Source organism: Cyprinus carpio, chromosome B20 (assembly GCF_018340385.1).
Source record: "Cyprinus carpio isolate SPL01 chromosome B20, ASM1834038v1, whole genome shotgun sequence".
NCBI lineage: Eukaryota > Metazoa > Chordata > Actinopteri > Cypriniformes > Cyprinidae > Cyprinus > Cyprinus carpio.
In genome coordinates this window covers 25,993,292-26,015,593 of record NC_056616.1, presented here as the reverse complement: position 1 = coordinate 26,015,593, position 22,302 = coordinate 25,993,292, and the positions used below count along the sequence as shown (strand labels likewise).

Here is a 22,302-nt window from a genome sequence, read left to right as displayed (position 1 = left end):
CATATGAAAGAGCAAGAAATTCACACCTTTATCTCGACCCCCACAAGCTATACAGAACAACCCCTTTGTTCCCACCAGCTGAACTGAACTCGGTCTGTTTTTTAGCTGTGAGGAACGGTGTGTGTTCATGTTACTGGGTTGAAACATGCCTGCACTCACAGCAGCCCTTCTCTTTTTATTCATTATTTTCCCGCAGCCCATATTATTATTTTCACTAGACCAAAATAGTAACAAATTATTAATTGATAATTAATCATTATTTTTTGCCAAAATCATTGTTATTTGTGAACGTAGGCGTTTGCGGAAGGCTTTAAGACCAGGCGGAATCCTCCGTAAGCTGCTCCCGCTTCACAGCGCGCGGGACCCGCGCTCAATGACCCAACATTTAGCTAGGCAGGAAAACATTAAGTCTGCCTGAAGGAAGACGTATTTCATTGTAAGTTAATGCTGTTAAATAGAGAGTAAAAAAAAATATATATACAACTAGTGTAGGCTATCCTTAAACTTGGAGCTCATTATATTGAAGTACAAATCCAAACACCAGAAGCAACCTACACTCTCAGTGTTCTTTCACTGAAAAGTATGCATTTTATTTATTTATTCACAGGCTATATGGCTGAAATAGTAATATTTTAGTTGAAAACTTTAAGTGCCATTTTTTAAAAAAATGCATCAAATGTTTCATAGTTGTCATGCTTTAAAATCCCATGCCATTTGTAATTTCACTGTATTTTAACCTCCTAAATTACTACCCCAACTCTATAATGGTAAAATTTATTAAGACCGATGACATTTTTTATGACATTATTTATTTTTATTTTTAGAATAGGCTAATTGTAACATAAATGGATGAATCAAAACAAAATATAACGTTTTAACTGCAGGCAGATATAGGCCTATATTATTGTACATTACAAATATTTGGATCCCTTATTTTATTAAAGAATAAATGCTTATTTTCTTCAAGAATAAACATTATAAATAAATAATAAAAGAAAGAACCTCTATTAGCCCTTATTTGTAGGTTGTAGGAGATATGCGAGCGATTCATAGATTAAAAAAAAAGAAAAAAGTGGGTGCTTGGTTTCAGAAAACGAATACAGCTCGTAAAAAATGCTATGATGAAAAAGTCATGCTAACTTATTAATTCATAGAAATAATTTAATTAAAAAATTTTTTTTTTTCGAGATTCAACATGAATTTCAATACTATTAAACTGACTTTAAAATCTCAAGGATTTTATGAATTGAAACGGTAAAATGTCACAGTGCATGCTAGCTTAAATTAAATTGTATCTTGTATAGTATCCGAAGACTTGAGTGCATGTTTGCACACTGTAAAAAATTACTGATGCAAAAAGTTGTACAAATGAGGAAAAACATGTTGGCTCAACATAATGGTTGTGTCAAAAAAGAAAAATATGTTTGGTCAATGATTGCATGATTTCCATGACTGTACTACAAAATGTTCATCAAGAGAAAATAAATAATTGTGTTGACTGAACTTTTAACGTTGCACAAAAAATATTATGTTGGCCGAGAAAGAGGGAACAGCGTCAATCGTCTGAGCATGCGCAAAGGAGTTCTACCAGGCGCCCCCTGGAATTTCCCCCACCACGAGTCACGACATTGCAGTTGTGAGTGCTGCGAGGTAATGAGCAAATTTAGGTTAAGAACATATCTATTGTCTATCAACAAAGTTTGAAATAGCTTTATTGTGAGTACCTAGGCTACAGTGATTAGCAGTGCTGGAAAATCACATGTTTAACTCATAAAGCTTAGCATTCCTTTCCAACTGGCATGTGATTTTAACGTTGACCCTAACGGTTAAGCATGACATGTTCCCGTTTAATATTTTTAATGGTCAATATTTTCAAATTCCATTTGCATTTTGGCTTATGATATGTATGATAATTGACTGTAAAAGACAGCTAGTCTTGACAACTTGCGCTTTTGCTATTACAGAGTGACTGATAATTTAGGCTTACGTTAGTTCTAACAGTTAGTTGGCATTCAAAGCACGTGTGCCTTCGTGTTAGGAGCTAGTACTTTGCACAAAGCCTCCTTCTGCAAGAGTGAAATAACATTTCAGTCCGATAAAAATAAATAAATAAATAAATAAAAAGTTGTGCTAACACGAAAACGAATAGCTGCTAATGTTACCAGAATTGTAAGCTGTTTAACGTTATCAGTTTGCCAACGGTTAACGTTAAGCATTACATGTTTCCGTTTAATATTTTTAATGGTCAATATTTTCAAATTCTGTTTGCATTTTGTACTGACATTCTTCTAAATATCTTCCTTTCTGTTCAGCAGAAGAAAGAAATTCATACAGGTTTGAAACAACATAAGGGTGAGTATATGATGACAGAACTTTCATTTGTTCGGTGGAGTATCTCTTTAAGGGATCTACAGACTTGCTGCACTTGTTAGCTGATTATCCCTCGCAGATTGTAATCTTAATGTATTTCAGGTAACTATTTCATGAAGTAGGGTTGTAATGAAGCCCAATGTTGAAAAGAGTAGGTGATCCTAAACTGTTGGTAGAGTAGATGTGTAACCTCTTTGTTAAGTGACTTGATAATGTCTTATTGATGACCTGTCTTTTTGGCAGACCACAGATCTAACTTATAGAAGGTCTGCTGTTCTTCGTGGTCTTCCCCTGTACTTGAGAGAGAGCCAGCTTCAATTTCAAAGACTATTAAGGTGATTAATTTGAATATCTTTATTATGGTATTACTGTTTGTGATGCAGTAGTGATTGCATAAGACATTATGCTTTCAGTCTGACACTTAAAGTCATTTATTGTGTTTCACAGGATACTGAGGCACTGGGGCCACACACAAAGGCCATGAAAATGGGGATCCTGGAAGTGACTGACAGTTCTATCAACTCAGGACCATATCCCACAGTGGTCAATGTGGCTGTAGTACTGGAGGAGAAAGTTGTCATGGACAATCTGGGAGACTTCACAAAAGAGTGCACAGCAAGGATACAGTCCTTGAAAAACAAGTTATTACAGGTGTAATGGTCATTACATGTCAGTCATTGAGGTATTTTGAGGTATCAAAGGTTTCATGCAAAAGTTTCTGTTAATGCCAGTGACTTTTTTTTGTTGAATTTTTGTAACTGCTCAGGAACTTGTTGATTACTTTTTTCAAATGTTTACAGGCAAAGCTGTTGTCATGTTTTACTGAGTTTCATTTTGTAAAGCAGATATTTGTTTTTCCAGTACAGCTATTGACTAAGAGTGATATGTCATGCTTTCTTGAACTCTCAGATCTTGTTTCGGCTCTGGTTGAATACTTGTGTAATATTTTACTTAAGCCTAACAGGCAAGTTCATATGTATTTAAATAAATACATAAAATGTTCTTTATCTCGAAGCATATTGTGTAATTTATTTGAAATAATGAAAAATAGACTATTTTGACCAATATTAATGAAAAATAGACTTATCTATAAATATTTAATACAACATTTTATTTCAATTTGAGTCTGCTTGTTGGCTCAACAAGCTATGTTTAGTCAACAGAAAATATTTAATTGACACAACATTCTATTTCAAGTTCAGTCTACATGCAGGGGTAGTCAGCACAACACAAAAAAGTTGGTTTCCGCAACTTAAGTTGGGCAAACTAAACAATTTTAGGTGCAACGGGTCACTAGAAATTTTTATGTTGGAGAGGCATATTTTTTTTTACAGTGCATAAAACTAACAATATAATTAGATTTTTTTTTTTTAAATGAACAATTCCTGTATAAAATGTGACAGCAACCTTTATATCAAACATTTTTGAAATCGTCCACAGCTGAGCAACGCAGGAGGCAGATCTGAAGTTATATTTGTTTGTTCACGAAGTGAATGTGATGCACAAAGTCATTTTTAGATGCAATGGAAAAATAAAGCTGGATAAAAACACGAAAACCCGCTAAAAATAAATTACATTTGTGAGAGTTGCATTTTATTACATTCAGAAATAATAACGGCAGGCCTAATAATGCTATAGGCTAATGTACCAACAGGACATTTTTAGTTCCCTTAACTTTACAACAAATCCTTTAAATGTAAAAAAATTATCAGAACAGAACAAGAATTACAAATATATAATTCTAATGGATAAATATAATTGCAGCAGGCTATATAATAATATAGGCTTATAAACAACAACAAAAATAATAATAATTAAAAATAATATAAAGCGATACATTATGTTGGGCTTTATCTCTCTCATTCGGGACAAATCCAAACATGTTGCCCATTTGAAGCTAAACTCTTATTCATTAGGTCAAATAGGCTTTGGATTTCACACGTGTTTCAGTATCGGCGAAAAAAAAAATCATAATTAGCAAAATTATGCCAAAGTGGCCCGCTGCTGGCGCCGCATGGCTCGGTGAAGGACTGCTGTTTCCAATGAATATGTGCGCGTGAGGCACCAGCGCGATCAAAGTCACAATTCACAATTATTGGTCACACAGTAAAGGCATAATTCAAAAATGCAAAGTGTTAGCAGTTTAAAAAAATCAAGAATAACAGAGTTAATAAGAATTATTTGTAAATGATGGACCGTTCTCATTTCGCTCTGCAAATGGAACCTGAAGATTATTATTATTATTATTATTTTTAAACCAAGAATGAACCGAAATGAAGCAGTCATATTGATTAATTAATTGCCATATGCAATTCGATAACATTTTAATCAATATATATATATATATATATATACAATGACTGTTTAAAAACAATAGCATTTGTGTAAAGGTTTTTTTTATTTTTTGATGAGTAGATTGTAGCCTAAGACTATCCTATTTTTAATGGCTTTTAAGGATGTTATAATGTATATTATATGTTATTGTTGTTGAACGTCTTCCTTTCGTTTTACATTCAGTTCGCAACCCGTCCCTTTGCGCCACCTGTCGGTAGTTTCGCGAATGATTTTAACACGCGTCTGATTTGCAGTTAACGCCGCGGCCCTGTGGCGGCGGTACGCGCGGCGGCATTAACCATTTTGGTTGTCTACCATCTGTATATAAACCACACGGTATTAAAGAGACTGCACAATGTAATTAACACCATAATAAATTCACAAGAGCAAGTATTTTGTTTGCACATGTTTATTTACACTAAAGGCAAAATAACTAAAATAATAAGAGCACGAGTATAGATCTGGAACTTCTTTAAGTCTGTCTAAATATCATTTAGTAATTGCAATGTCTTCTGGTCCTTTCCTTAGAAAGGTGTGTTGGGATATTGGGATGTTCTCTTATATTCTGGATGGCAAGGGCAGTGACTGTAACATTAAGCATATTTCTGCAGTATTAAACCCATATTTATACCGATTTCATCAAGCTCTGAAAATTCTTCAAAAAGAACATAGAGAACTCCTGCGTCATCAGAACAGGGTGATCAACGCACCACCGTTTCCATTTATAAAACATTTTGCACCATTTTTGTCTGGGCTGAACACAGCCCTGTTGTTTCGGTTTCTTCTTCACTTGTGTTTCATTTAACAATGAAAACATGGATTCTTAGAGCACAAGTATAGCTCAAATATTTCTGAATATAAGTCAAGTATAATTAAATGTCATTAAGAACATAAGAACACATCTTCTGAAAAAGGAACATAGTATTTCCATATCTGGGAATAACCTCTACATTTTACATATATTTTAGATATATTTTGTTGGGGTATTGGTATAAATGATTTAAATTAGCTTACATCTAATACATTAAAACAGACTGGACGCCCCATCAACATGCTTATTATGGGCCAAAAATATATATTTTATTATGGTGTTCAAGAAAAATATTTAAAAAAAGCAAACATTTAATCATGTTTGGACTAACGGGTGTCAAAATGCATTACAATGAAATCGCCTTCGTTGTTAAATCTTAAAACAAAAATCTTGTGCACAGTATTTATTTATGTATACATGTTATAAAAAAGTAAGACCATATTCATTCTGGATGAAAAATATATATATATTGGAATTAAAACTTGACGTGTCAAAAAGTATTTATTCATGCATAGACTAGGTATTTTATTAAAAGATAACATTGTGTGTGGTAAAGCTGACATAATTTCATATTCATTCAAATGTTAAGGTGTGTGACTCAGATGCCACAGATATAAGTATGATAAAAAAAAAAAAAAACATAAATCAGCAGGTTACAAGTGGAGTTAAAGTATCCGAACCAAACCAAAGCATCAAAAACCTAAACCTATCACCAGGAGTCACGAAATTAAGGAAAGGGTCAATAGCAGTGGCAGTAAAAAAAAAAAAAGGGCAGCCAGCAGAGATTAAAAAAACACCCATGGCCAGGGTTTTAGGTGCATTTCTCTCTCTGTGAAGAGCTTTGGAAATTCCTACAGTGGGAGAAACAGACACTTTCTCTGAAAGGAATTTGGCACGTTTTTTCACAGCATTGAAGATGCTCATGTTCAGTGAGCTCATGATAATTCCTGGAATCAGGAACAGAAAAAGTGCACAAATTAAGCCCCATTAGATGTTGCTAAAAAGAACATTATTTTGTGTATTTGGTGTAATGCAATGTGTTTATGCTTTTTAAGGTTCAAAAAACACATTATTTTCCATATACTGTGCATTATTGTTGCTCCTCTATGCCCAGCCTTTCTGAAACACGTTGATTTTTACAAATCTCATCGTTCTGAAAAGTGAGGTGTACTCTGATTGGCAAGCTATCCAGTACATTGTAATTGGCTGATTTCCTCAAGCGTATTCGTAATCTTGCTCCAATCCCTCTTCAGGGATGCGTGACCCATAACGGAAGTGCAGGTAGGACTAGAGCATCTGCCAGGGGAGATTTAACACCGCAGTACAGAAAAACAGCCTTTGGGCAAAAAGCCTTTTCAGTTGGAGTAGTGGGGTTGTGGAATTCCTTACCTACAAACATTCGAAGCCTCAATAGCTTCTTAATTTTTAAAAATAAGCTTAAGTACTGGCTATTATCACAACAGATCTGCAACCACTAATGACTGTGTTGTACATTATCTGTTTTATATTCTGGTTTAAATTTTATATTTCTGGACCTGTATGTATTGTGATGTTTTATGTGGTGTGTATGTATTGTATGTCATTTTATTTGTTTACCTGCCAAGGGACAGCAGATGTAACCTAGCTATTAGCTAATTCTGGTGCAATTACTTCTAATTGTGCATTGTCCCTGTAAAAATAAACAATAAAATGAAAAATGAAATGAAATAAAAGCGTGAGATGGAAATGTTACGCCCCTTAACATACTGTGATGCTGCACACATCTGAATATTTGGGTTGAACTGTTCTGGAACAGTGTTGTAAATATAACTTAACCACTGATTTGTGGTTGTGTCCTCTAGGGATGTGCAAAAAATCAAATGCGATTTTCATGCGCATTTCATCAGTAAAGGCGCTCCTATGATTTATTAGTATATCTCCAGCACGTTGGCAGAAAATGTGCCTTTGGGCGGGTCCACAGTGCGCGTTGACTTTGCTTATTACACACAGGGATGCGTATCACACAAACATGCCAAATATTAAAAACAAAAGGATTACAGTGTAAAATAATATTATTGTGTATATAAACATAAAAATGTAATGATGGATAGTCATTGCATGTATTAGAATTAGGCTACCTATTTGCAATCCAGCCTATTACTAATAATGATGAAGGTAAATTGGCTAATTAATTGAACAATCGTGCCAATACACACACATATATATTAACTGACTCATTTTGAAAGCCTGCATCCAACGCAGATGACTGAAAGATTGACTGGCCACTTAACAGGTAATTTCAGCAAAACATCAATCATTGAACTCCTCAGTTTAATCAGTGTGTTTAATAAGTGAGTGTATTTTATAATGTTACGTATTTTCGAATTGTTCAGCCAAATGGAGTACCTGCTCAGCCAAAGTATTGAAAGACGGAGGAGGCATAGGATCTACCAGCCGAGGTCCACATATCTGTCCCTGTCTGAGGTGGAGTGTTGCCAGAAGCTTCGCCTATCCCGCCAGGCAGTAAAAGACCTCTGTCATATTGCCCATATGCACTCCCCATTGCTGTTAAAATAACTGTCGCGCTACATTTTTTTTGCGAGTGGGTCATTCCAACATCCCTTGAGTTTGATTGGAGGCATATCCCAACCTGCCGTAAGTTCGGCCATACATGCAGTAATATCAAGCGTAGTCCGACATGCGCATGAATTTATTAAATTCCCCATGATGCCTGCTACCCAAAATAGGGGTAAAGAGGAGTTTTTGACTAACTTTGGGTTCCCTGGAGTTTTGGGTGCGATAGATTGTACACATGTGCAACTACGTGCCCTGTCAGAGAACGCTCTGATTTACGTTAATATCCAGGTGATTTGCGATGCAACGTGTAAGGTTACACATGTATTCGCAAATTATTTTGGCTCAAGCCATGACTCCTTTATTTTGGTCAACTCTGTCATTCCTGCGGTCTTTCAGGGTGACCCGCTCCTGGACGGTCCATTAAAGACATGGCTGATTACACCTTATATCATGCCTACAACAGTAAGGGAAGGTTTTTTTAATCGTTAACACACAAAAGCACGAGCTGTCATCGAGAGAAAATTTGGCATGCTAAAAATGCACTTTAGGTGTTTGGATAAGTCAGGGGGGGCATTGCAGTACAGCCCTCAGAAGGTCAGAGCATTCATTGTGGCATGTTGTGTGTTGCATAACATTGCCATACGCCATGGATGTCTCTTAGACATAAATGAGGACAGATTAGAGGACTTTAGAAGGCGTGAAAATGAACTGTATGTGCCGCTGCCAATTAACCAAAATCATCTATCTATCTATCTATCTATCTATCTATCTATCTATCTATCTATCTATCTATCTATCTATCTATCTATCTATCTATCTATCTATCTATCTATCTATCTATCTATCTCAATATACACATTTTTAATGCAAACCCATACTTATCACTCCATCACTGGGGGCACCTTTAATGAGAAAATTTCTATCTATCTAAATATCTATCTAAATCCATTTCTATTAATAATAATAATAATAAACAACTATTTTATATTCTTCCTCTTCGGGCTCGCAGGCGGGAAGCATCACGGCGGGACGGGTGACGGGAGGTTAAAGGAGCAGAAGAGCGCAGCGTGGACATGGATCGGGTGGACAGAGAAGATCTGGTAGAAGGAGGAGTTGTTGCAGTAGATGTTGCAGGTGTAATGCGCTCAACTGCATCAGCGAGCCTTCCCACACTGTCTGCGATGCATCCGAGGGGCAGCAGCAACATCTCCAAGTGTTTTAAGTGAGTGTTCACATTCCCAGAGGTGGACAGAGTACACAGCTTCATTACTTGAGTAAAAGTACAGATACCCCCTGCTAAATTTTACTCAAGTACAAGTAAAAGTACCACAGTCAGATGTCTACTTAAGTAAAAGTACTGAAGTACTTGTTTTTGAAAGTACTTGAGTATCAAGAGTACAAGAGTACATTTTCTAAATATTGCATTACTACTGCCACAGTGCTTACATTTATGTAAAGAAACGTCCTACATGGAGTTATGAAAAATTTTAATGTTAATACCTTGGAGAATGTAAAAGGAATTGAAAGTAAAATCAAGTCATTTTCATCTTTTTACCATGTTGCTTTATTTAACATTTCTTACTTGCGCACAATGGCAACGCTCTGACAAACCTCTGCTAGAGTTTTAATAGAATTTTTGCACCCACATTTGAACCTGACTGTGTTAAACACAAGAACATCAAAGCAAATGCTCAGCTTACATTAATGTGTAATATCAGAAAAGAAAATTCAGAATTGTGTGTACATGTGAGTTTCTCTGTTTTTTCATCAATCAAATCAATAAACCTAAATCAGCAAAGAAGGCAATATAGCAATGTTCTGACACACCTCTGAACCTGACCGTGTTATACACGCAGCATAGAAGAGAAAATAATAATGATTAAAGAAAATCAGCTAATCAGCTGTGTTTAGGTCAGCGTACAAAGAAGGAAAAATAAAATTCAGCTAATTTGAGTGACAGTATTAAAGGGTTAGTTCACCCAAAAATGAAAATTATGTCATTAATGACTCACCCTCATGTCGTTCCAAACCCGTAAGACCTCAGTTCATCTTCGGAACACAGTTTAAGATATTTTAGATTTAGTCCAAGAGCTTTCTGACCCTCCATTGAAAATGTATGTACGGTATACTGTCCATGTCCAGAAAGGTAATAAAAACATCTTCAAAGTAGTCCATGTGACATCAGAGGGTCCGTTAGAATTTTCTGAAGCATCGAAAATACATTTTGGTCCAAAAATAGCAAAAACCACGACTTTATTCAGCATTATCTTCTCTTCCGGGTCTGTTGTGAGTGCGGGGGTGGGGACAGATGGGGGTCGGGTTTGGGGCGGGTCAGAGGCAAGTTAAATACACATAAGTAAATACATAATGCATAATTATTAATAAGAATTATTGTGATAATAATGAGACTTATTCATGTTTCTTTTTTCTTTATCTTTATTATAACAAATTTTATATTGCATAAAAGGAAGCAATGTGGTACATGTAGAACATGTAACAAGAAATTTTATGTACTTGAAGTACATGGAAACACCTTCATGTTAAATACATGAGGTAAAGTACTTCATGTATTTAACATGAAGGCGGTTCTTGAACCGGTTCCTGACTTGAGAACGAGTTCGTTATCTGTTCATCTTCAGTTCTCTCTTCACAGCAGTACAGTCAGTGCACTGTTTGAGTAAATGAATTACTCCGAGATATTGGTTTATTTTGACTCAGAGGGAGTGTCAGCCACATTAAAAAAGTTAACAGCTTAAGTCATTTGTGGATTAATGCTTATTGGAGACGCGAACCGTTTCAAAAGATTCAGTTCGATTTGGTGAACTGGTTCAAGAAGATCCGGTTACATCGAGTTATTCGTTCGCGAACCGGATATCACTACACTGCTGTGTTGTGATCAAGACAATGCTGAATAAAGTTGTAGTTTTTGCTATTTTTGGACCAAAATGTATTTTCGATGCTTCAAAAAATTCTAACGGACCCTCTGATGTCACATGGACTACTTTGATGATGTTTTTATTACCTTTCTGGACGTGGACAGTATACCGTACATACATTTTCTGAAGATGACCAGAGGTCTTACAGGTTTGGAACGACATGAGGGTGAGTCATTAATGACATAATTTTCATTTTTGGGTGAACTAACCCTTTAAGCCCCTTCCTCTCATAGACATACAGGCAAAGGCAGGAGAAAACACTTTCAGCTGAATAACACCATTCTCACACACAATCTACGTGTGACAACTCTGTGTGTGTATTTGTGTGTGTGTGTGTGTGTACTGTACTTCAATTCAATCAGATGTCATGAAGTCTTTGGCGGATAGCTGAATGTGATTGTTGATAGGCTGTGTCCCAATCAGTGGCGCCTGCACAATCCAATCACGTTTGAGAGGGAAACAACAAATTTCCGTCGCACAATTTTTTTTATCGGATAGGCGTTTCGTCCACACGGAATCCGGCGTTTTGGAAGAGTGAAACCGATGTTTTTTGAAACCGGGTCCCAGAGTGAATAAATTTGAAAACGGCGCCTTTGCGTTTTCGTCTGGACGGCGAATCCATATATTTTCTGAAATGAAGAAGTCATCAGCCCAAGTCTCGCCCTAATCAGACATCGCTACGTCACGTGATAGCAACAAAAACATGAACAAACACTGAACGATTGTCTTTTTATTAACTAACATTAACACAGATTAATAAATGTATTGTTTCATGTTCGTTTGTGTACCACGCGCAAGGTTTATGAGCACAGTCCAAGTCTTCTTCTCCGTTTTTAGTGTATCTCTGTGGCAGAATTACAGCGCCACATGCTGGTCTGGCATGTATACTACATCGGTTTGCGGTTTCGTGTGGACGCGGATATTTCTTGAGACGAGGGAAAAAAAGATTGGATTGGGGTAAGCTCTGTGTGGACGGGGCCGAAGAAGTAACGGGTACTTACGGTTATGGATAGAAATGTAGCGGAGTAAAGAGTACAATATTTGCCTCTCAAATGTACTTGAGTAAAGTCATGAGTACTCCCCAAAAATGATACTCGAGTAAAGTACAGATCCCTCAAAATTGTACTTAAGTACTGTACTCAAGTAAATGTACTCCGTTACTGTCCGGCTCTGCACATTCCACATACTCTGATGGAGTGTACCCAGTTCTCTCTCCAGCATATTGAAGCCGTCGTGCTGGAGTGTCAGGAATGGGTGGTCTTCGTGCCTGACGTTCTCACATCGTGCTCTGGGTCGCCTCGCCTCTCCCCTCAAACTAGACGGTTGTTCCAGTGTTTCTTCTCCATCCGAAACGGCCCCCTCCTCCTGCCTACTGGGTCCAGCCGCACAATCTTCAGCCAGCGGAGCTGAATGAAATTTCATGTTTATATATTTTATGACTATTGCTATATAAAATATTTTTGTGCTTGAAAGTTTTGTACATATTTTCACATTATCATTGCATTACCTTGGACGCCCACCTCTAAGCCCCCACGCTGGCGTTAGGTCTGGGGTGGCTGTAGGTGGCCCTCCTCCTGTGGCCACCTGCTGTTTTTTATTAGCAGCGAGCTTTTGTTTTCCCTGTCTCCTGACATCATTGTACCTTTTTCGGCATTGTAAAGCCGTTCATCTGATGCCAGAAGATGAGGACACAATCACTGCTACTTTATCCCACGCCTTCTTCACATCGGGAAGCTTTGGTGGATTCCTGCTTATCCCGTAGATGATCTGCTCGTGCGCTTTAACTTTGCGCACAAGCAAATCGGTTTCTTCGCTTGAGAAGCGTTCAGCTTTTCCGCCAACAAATTCCACCATGTAAATAGCGATCCGCCATGGCACGAGCACATCTCGCTCTTAAAGGGAATGGGAGATGACACTCTGATTGGTTTATTGAACGTTACGCCCATTACTCATTAAGAGAATAGGGACAACCCATTCCAAAAATGCGCCCCGGCACACGGACCATTTTTCCGTCGTTAAAATAGAAAATGTGGATTTGGACACGCCCTGAGTGCACCTGCGCCATGCGCTTTACACTTTGCGTTTAGATCGTTAAAATAGGGCCCATTGAGGATATGATTTTGGTCAAGCTTGTTCTGCTGGTTTCGGTTTATACAACATCAGTCAATGAAACCTGAGTTTCAGAAGCTTCTAAAGCATCATCAAATAATGTCATTAAGAATCTGAAAGTAAGGCTCCATTGACTGATACTGTATGAACACAAACCAGCAACCAGCAGAAGAAACTTGACCAAAATCAACTTTTGTGTTCAGGAAAACACACACACACACACACACACACACACACACACACACACACACACACACACACACACACACACACACACACACACACACACACACACACACACACACACACACACACAAGGATTGAACAGAATGGAGTCAAGTAAATAATGACTTAATTTATGTTTGGATGAACTAACCCTTTAAAGCCCCAAATAGAAACTGTATGAAATATATGCATGAATTAATATTATAGTATTACCTTGAAGAAAAAAAACTTTAAGAAATACAGCTTTATTAAGTGTTTGTGCCCAACACAAAAAAACATTTACAAAAGTCACATTTACATTTATTCATTTAGCACAGGGGTGGGGAACGCCCGGCCTCCGGGCCATATGTGGCCCGCGAGACAGTTTGATACGGCCCATCTGTGAATTCAAAATCTCCCTCCTTCTTCAAGAAAAAAATAAGGCTAGACAGCAATTATTTTCCCTGTGATAGTAAATGACAAAACATATAAAATAAAAATAGAAATATAATATTATAGATAATATATAATAATGTATAACAGGTTTGCCTGTCCGGGTCACAGTCTGCGTGAACATGCAATATGCACGTAACATTCATGGTTGTCGTCAATGATAAGCATCATGGCTACATGCAAGAAAAGAAAAGTAGATGCAGAATGTCATGCTTTTCAAGAAAAATTGACAAATGATAATTTTTTTGTGGAAGTCAAAGGCAAGCCAGTCTCCCTAGTTTGTGGGGATGCGCTTGCAGTGATGAAAAAAGCCAATCTCGAGCGTAATTACAGCTCAAAGCATGCTAAACTGAATGAGTTGCAAGGACAAATGCACTTGGATAAAGTAAACAGTCTTCGGCGGAGTTTGGATGCATAACAAGCAGTTTTCACAAGACCACATTCTGACAGAAAGAATGTTGTTCATACAAGTTTTGTGGTGAGTGAGCTAATAGCTAAGACACTGCGACCTCATTCAGAAGGAGAGTTTGTGAAAGAGTGTCTTGTTGCCGCTGCAGAGCTGCTAGCACCAGACAAATTAAAACTCTTCCAAAGTGTCAGTTTATCTCGAAGAACTGTCGCAAAACGAATTACTGATATGGCGCAAGACATTGAAACAACACTGAATGACACCGCAAAAAAAAATTAATTTTTTCTCTCTGGCCTGCGATGAAACAACAGACCTTACAAATACCGCCCAACTAGCCATCTTTGTGCATGGAATTACCACCGAGTTTGAAACGACCAAGCCATGCATGGCACTACCAAAGGTGAGGATTTGTTTGAGCAAGTTGTTTTGGCAATGAACAAATTTGAATTACCATTTGAAAAGTTAAGTGGCATTGGAACAGATGGAGCTCCTGCCATGCTTGGCCCGCAAAAGGGACTAACTGCATTGGTCAAAAAAGAGAATGAGTTGTCTCAGGCTTGATTCAAGTGATTTAGTTGTATGCCACTGTATCATACATCAAGAGAGTCTTTGTGCACATTCCCTAAAGCTTCACAGTGTAATGACAACTGTTGTTTCCACCATAAACTTCATCAAAAGCAGAGGGCTAAACAGCCGCCAGTTCAAAGAGTTACTGAGTGATCTCGAGTATGGAGATCTGGTTTACCATTGTGAGGTGCGATGGCTGAGTCATGCAGATATGCTCGCACGCTTTTACAATTTGAGGGAAGAAGTAAAACAATTCATGGAGATTAAGGGAAAACGTGTTGTGGAACTCAGTGATGACAAGTGGCTGTGTGATTTGGCCTTTATGATGGACATAACCAAGCACCTGTCAGAACTGAACGTCAAACTCCAAGGTCCGAACCAGCTTCTCAGCTCTCTGCCTCCAAACGTGAAATCATTTGAGGCGAAATTAAAGCTGTGGCAATTTCAACTAGAACAGGGTAACATTGTGCATTTTCCTACTCTACAAGAACAAAAGCCTGCTATGACAGCTGAGTATGCTGGTGAGTGTGCAAAATTGCTTCAGGCATTTTGTGAGAGGTTTCAGGACATGAAAAGTAAACAAAATGAACTGAAGATATTTGCTATGTCATTTAATGTGGAACCATCTGAAGTACCTGACAACCTACAACATGAAATAATTGAGCTACAAAGCAATGACGAGCTCAAAGCAAAGTACGTACAACAACCTCCCTCTGCTTGAGTTCTATAAACTGTACTGTATGTACTGTACGTTCTGAAGATTTTCCCATTCTGAGGAGACATGTGCTGAAGTTTGCATCTCTGTTTGGGACGACCTACTGCTGTGAGCAGTTCTTTTCAAAACTGACTCTTGCAAAGACTCGATTCCACTCAAGACTGACTGATCCAAACTTGGAAAACCAGCTGCGAGTAGCTTCGTCATCACTGCCATCTGACATCAGACGCCTGGCAAAAGAGAAGCAGTTCCAACCATTGCATTAGAGAGGTTAGTGATATATGTGCTCAATAATTTAGTATGGCCCTTAAAGGATGTTAGTAAAATGTAAATGGCCCTTGATAGAAAAAAGGTTCACCACCCCTGATTTAGCAGACACTTTTATCTGAAGTGACTTACTGTGCTCTTATTGCAGGGACCCCAATCCCTCTGGAGCCACCTGGAGAAAAGAGGCTTGCTGAACACACACTGCAAAGATTGATCCAGCAACCTTCCTCTAACCAATCCAGTTCACTACACCACAGAAGTAATGAAGCTTTATCAAAAAATAGCATGCAATTGTAAAAATATGAAATTAAATTTAGCAATAAATAGAATGCTAACAACATGAGAAATAAAGTGTAAAGTGCTCTGTGTAAATGTTTTACAGGTAGTGGTGCTCATGGAGAGCAGCACATGAATGTTTGGAGCAGACACAGCAGCAGTCAGATTGTCCCGCACATGTTCTCATGCCCTTGTTCAGGGTTGTGTGGTTCAGGGGTGTCATCATGGTCTTCCTCATCCTCTCTGTGCACTCAGACAAGGACAGCCTCGACGTCTCTTTTCCATCCATGATCAGATTCGGTCTGACTGCAGCAGTGAGGGACGTGATGGACAGATGTGGGTTACTGCCTGTAAATTTTCAAAAACAGAACAATGTTTGAATAAAGCTTTGTTTTGTGTGTTGTTTACTTGTATTTATTTATTTTGATGGTTACTTTTATTTAATCTTTTACTCATTTATTCATGTCTCCTGATGTTGTGCACTCTCCGTCTCTGTCGCGGATGTAACCTGATCCTTCCGACGGGTGAATATCCGCAAGGCAGCGGGTCCTGATGGCATCCCAGGCCGTGTGCTCCGAGCATGCGCATTCCAGCTAGCCGGGGTGTTTTTACAGACATTTTCAACCTCTCCCTCTCTCTGTCTGTGGTTCCCTCGTGCTTCAAAAAATCCACTATTGTGCCCATACCAAAGAAAAATAAAATCACATGCTTGAATGACTGGAGGCCTGTTGCTCTCACACCCATCTTCAGTAAGTGTTTTGAGAGACTCGTCAGAGACTACATCTGCTCTGTGCTGCCTGCCTCACTGGATCCGTTACAATTTGCATATTGCAGTAACCGTTCTACAGACGATGCTATTGCTTTCACCCTACACACTGCTCTCTCCCACCTGGACAATAAGAACACCTATGTGAGAATGCTGTTTGTGGACTACAGCTCAGCATTTAACACCATAGTGCCTGCCACACTTGTTGCGAAGCTCCAGACTCTGGGACTAAACAGATCTCTGTGCAGCTGGATCCTGGACTTCCTAACAGGCAGAAGCCAGGTGGTCAGAATAGGCAACAACACTTCATCCCCGCTGACCCTCAACACCGGTGCTCCTCAGGGCTGTGTCCTCAGCCCACTCCTGTACTCCCTCTACACACATGACTGTACAGCCACACACAGCTCCAACGTCATCATCAAATTCGCTGATGACACAACGGTGATAGGCCTGATCACCGACAACGATGAGACGGCATACAGAGAAGAGGTGAGCACCCTGACTAAATGGTGTCAGGAGAACCATCTCTCACTCAACATCGACAAGACCAAGGAGCTGGTGGTGGATTTCAGGAGACAGAGCAGGGAACACACACCCATCACCATCGACAAGACACCTGTGGAGCGGGTAAGCAGCTTCAAGTTCCTCGGTGTTAACATCAGTGAAGATCTCACCTGGTCTACACACACTGATGCAGTGCTGAAGAAGGCACATCAATGCCTCTTTTTCCTGAGACGGCTGAGGAAGTTTGGAATGAGCCCCAGCATCCTCAGATCATTCTACACTTGCACTATAGAGAGCATCCTGACGGGCTGCATCACTGCCTGGTTTGGAAACAGCACCGCTGGCAACCGCAAAGCTCTGAAAAGGGTCGTGCGAACTGCCAGCCACATTGTTGGAGGTGAGCTTCCCTCCCTCCAGGACATCTACACCAGGCGGTGTATAAGGAAATCCCGGAGGATCATCAGTGACTCCAGCCATCCTTCCCACAGACTGCTCTCTCTGCTGCCCTCAGGAAGACATCTTCGCAGTATCCGATCCCGCACTAGCCAACTGAGGGATAGCTTTTTCCCTCAGGCTATCCGACTTATGAACAGTCTGAACTAATACACCCTACAGCATACTCCACAATATGGTATGCCACACACTGCACTTTAACTTTAACAGTTCAACACCAAACTATTTAATACAATAATCTACCTGCTACCACTGGATTCCATCCATTGCACATCCATAACATTTCTGTATCCAGCCCACGTACACTCTGTTGCACCTTAGCTTATTTTCATGCATATATATGTCTGCATAATGTAGAATGTGTACATTCTGTGTATAATGTATAATGTGTAGTGCTAACTGTATGTATGTACATATTGCGTAAAATGTGTAGTGCTAACTGTAAGTATGTCCAATAGTACACTGTGTGTACTGACTATATGTATGTGCATATTGCATATTTTCACCTGTTGAAGTCTGTATGGTTATTGTCACGGCGCGGTAAAGGGCGCTGTGGAAGAAACCGAGTCTGGGTCCAAACGCAGGGGAAAACTTACTTTTTAATAAACAAAAGGCCAACACGGCAAAAACAAAACCGAAACGAATCACAGGAACAAGCCGGAAATGCAAACACTAGAGACACGTCAAGACAACAAACATAGCAAATAACATTAATTCAGGCAGGCCGGGAGGTGGGAGTGTGGAGAATATATACTAGTGAACAAATGGGGGACAGCTGTGTATGAGTATGTGACAGGTGTGTCGAACTAGTTTCCAGGTGTGAGTGTAAGTGTGTGAGTGGGTGACACAGCTGAGCGGAGTGAAGTTAATGAGTCCGGGAGAATGGAAGTGGCGCCCTCTGGGTGGTGACAGGGAGGAACACCGGGTCCGGACTCATGACAGGAGAATGGATGTGGGGAACTGTTTGTGGTGGTTGGGGTGGATACCGGGCCCAGGGAGGAGGCCGTGCGCGAGGGGGGGGTCTGGGTCCAGGTCCAGGTCCAGGTCCAGGTCCAGGTCCGTGTGCAGGAGGGGGACCAGGGGACTGAGGCAGAGCCGGTGGGGTGGGAACCCAGGGCAGTACCAGGATCGTGAGCAGACACCGCCGCCTCGGTGAATCATGAGCGGCACCCGCCTGCTCCTCGGGGGACTCGTGAGACTCGGGAGAGTCGTGAGCGGCACCCGCCGCCTCGGGGGACTCGTGAGACTCGGGAGAGTCGTGAGTGGCACCCGCCGCCGCCTCGGGGGACTCGTGAGACTCGTGAGCGGCACCCGCCGCCGCCTCGGGGGACTCGTGAGCGGCACCCGCCGCCGCCTCGGGGGACTCGGGAGACTCGTGAGCGGCACCCGCCGCCGCCTCGGGGGACTCGGGAGACCCGGGAGAGTCGTGAGCGGCACCCGCTGCCGCATCGGGGACTTCGGGAGACTCGGGAGAGTCGTGAGCGGCACCCACCGCCGCCTCGGGGAACTCGGGAGAGTCGTGAGCGGCCACCGCCGTCTCGGGGAGTTCGGGAGACTCGGGAGAGTCGTGAGCGGCACCCGCCGCCGCCTCGGGGACTTCGGGAGACTCGGGAGAGTCGTGAGCGGCACCCGCCGCCGCCTCGGGGGACTCGGGAGAGTCGTGAGCGGCACCCGCCGCCGCCTCGGGGGACTCGGGAGACCCAGGAGAGTCGTGAGCGGCACCCCGCCGCCGCCTCGGGGACTTCGGGAGACTCGGGAGAGTCGTGAGCGGCCACCGCCGCCGCCTCGGGGACTTCGGGAGACTCGGGAGAGTCGTGAGCGGCCACCGCCGCCTCGGGGAACTCGGGAGAGTCGTGAGCGGCCACCGCCATCTCGGGGAGTTCGGGAGACTCGTGAGCGGCACCCGCCGCCCGCCTCGGAGACTTCGGGAGACTCGGGAGAGTCGTGAGCGGCACCCCCGCCGCCGCCTCGGGGAACTCGGGAGGAGAGTCGTGAGCGGCCACCGCCGCCTCGGGGAACTCGGGAGACTCGGGAGCGGCCACCGCCGCCTCGGGGAACTCGGGAGAGTCGTGAGCGGCCACCGCCGCCGCCTCGGGGAACTCGGGAGAGTCGTGAGCGGCCACCGCCGCCGCCTCGGGGAACTCGGGAGACTCGGGAGAGTCGTGAGCGGCCACCGCCGCCGCCTCTGGGAACTCGGGAAACTCGTGAGCGGCCACCGCCGCCGCCTCGGGGAACTCGGGAGACTCGGGAGAGTCGTGAGCGGCCACCGCCGCCACCTCGGGGACTTCGGGAGAATTGTGAGCGGCACCCGCCGCCTCGCAGGGAACATCCACAAGTTCAGCCGCTTCATGAAAGCCGGAAGCAAGCCCCGCTGCCTCACAGGGAACATCTGCGGGCTCGGCCGCTTCGTGAAAGCCGGAAGCGAGCCCCGCCGCCTCGCCGGGGAACTTCCTGGGTCGGCCCCCCCACCCTGACGGCTGAGCCACTCAGCTGCAGAGCCAGGTTAATGTAGTCCTCCAGCGTCTCGTCGGGGTGCCAGTATGGCATTAAAGTTTTAAAGGGCTCGGCCAGTCCTCCCCAAAAGAAGACCATAAGACAGGTCTTCTCTGTCGCCGGAAAACCGAGCCGCCCCGACGAAGTCCCAGGCATAATCCTCTATGCTCCGATCTCCCTGGCGGACATCGAGGAACCTCCCTGCTGGACCCATATTTGCTGCCTGAATTCTGTCACGGCGCGGTAAAGGGCGCTGTGGAAGAAACCGAGTCTGGGTCCAAACGCAGGGGAAAACTTACTTTTTAATAAACAAAAGGCCAACACGGCAAAAACAAAACCGAAACGAATCACAGGAACAAGCCGGAAATGCAAACACTAGAGACACGTCAAGACACAACAAACATAGCAAATAACATTAATTCAGGCAGGCCGAGAGGTGGGAGTGTGGAGAATATATACTAGTGAACAAATGGGGGACAGCTGTGTATGAGTATGTGACAGGTGTGTCGAACTAGTTTCCAGGTGTGAGTGTAAGTGTGTGAGTGGGTGACACAGCTGAGCGGAGTGAAGTTAATGAGTCCGGGAGAATGGAAGTGGCGCCCTCTGGGTGGTGACAGGGAGGAACACCGGGTCCGGACTCATGACAGTTATATGTTAACTGTTTCTGCAATTTCTGGTGCACGCTCCCAAGAATTTCACTCACCAAGGCACATGTGCTGTGGTGATGTGACAATAAAAGTGACTTGACTTGACTTGACTTAAATAAAATATAGCCTTTTCATTTCACTCTAGAATTGTTTCATTAACACATGCATTCATTCATTACTTGTCTGAATATTTAGATGTATTCATCTTGGCTGCATTTGTCAAGTGTGAAGTCATGCATAGCTATGGCATATAAAAAAATAAAAAAACTAATTAAAATGTGTTTGTTTTACAAAAAATATAGAATTATTGGTCACCATTTATCATTATTATTGTTAAGTGTTGTGGTGGGCTAGAAATGCTTTCTGAGGTAATCTTAATGTCTAAGTAGGCCTAGTAATACTTACATTTTTCATGTGTAAAATCAACACTTGTCTTCTCCAAAGTCAAGATCTTCAAGCAACTGATCGACGTCTCTTTTGTGCAGATATTACAAAAATTCCAAACGCTGAGGAAAACCGTACGAGGTAGGGCTGTGGAGTTACTGATACTATGAGGTGTTTAATCTTTAAGGATTAAACTGGGTCTTTTCAGTAGAGTTAAAAATATAAAAACTTACATCAACACAAAATGTATTGGTTATACTACAATGACAATAAAAGAGCAACTGTTTCTTCAACAAAACCAAAAATGGAGCAAATTTCATCAAAATATTTACAGACAGTAATGTTATACATTAAACCTGTGTCAGTCAGTCATATCTTTGAAGTTGTTATGCTTGTTATAACGTCAAAGGTCACATGATAACTTAAACATGGCGGATCGCATTCATACTCAACGAGATTTGACTGTAGAGTACGTACTCTTTTAGCACTCGTTAAGTAAGTACTTATTGAAATTAAGTACCTAACTTACTCATTGAGTATGCCATTTCGGACACAGCCATTGTGTATTGAATATTTGCCGATGCCAATCTGATACTGTAATATTCTTATAGGAATGTATTTTTTTTTTTTTTTTTTTTTCAAATCACTAAATCAAGCCAGTGACTAAACCGTCAACTTCACATTGTTTCTCTTTGATTTAATTCGTGATTGAATTGTAAAAAGAAAGCATTCAAAGAATTACCCTTTATGATGGCTGGAGCTGTCAATCACACAGCACAAGACTATAATCAATGACTCAGTCTACACTGAACAGTGAATCTCTTATTTACCTCATGTTTGCAGTGCTAGTTATGATGAAAGCATTCGTGAGATTGCAGAACTCGAGTTGCAATGTCGAAATCATTGTATTCATTTGCTCAAGAGTCTACAATGAACCTTTCATGCGATGGGAGTACTGTAGGTCTAAATATAATGATGTATGCAGCATTTTTCATGATTAGGTAATCTCGAAAACTGTAAAAGTAAAAACATAGCAAAAGTTTTTGAG

The 22,302-nt window shown here is 41.3% G+C and overlaps 1 long non-coding RNA gene across 1 annotated transcript; it reads left to right on the top strand.

Moving 5' to 3' along the window:
- The first annotated feature begins 2,080 nt into the window (after nucleotides 1–2,080).
- LOC122141076 lies at nucleotides 2,081–3,381 on the top strand. Its single transcript, XR_006157528.1, has 2 exons — nucleotides 2,081–2,705; nucleotides 2,818–3,381. It is a non-coding gene; the product is annotated as an uncharacterized LOC122141076 (long non-coding RNA).
- The last annotated feature ends 18,921 nt before the right edge of the window (nucleotides 3,382–22,302 follow it).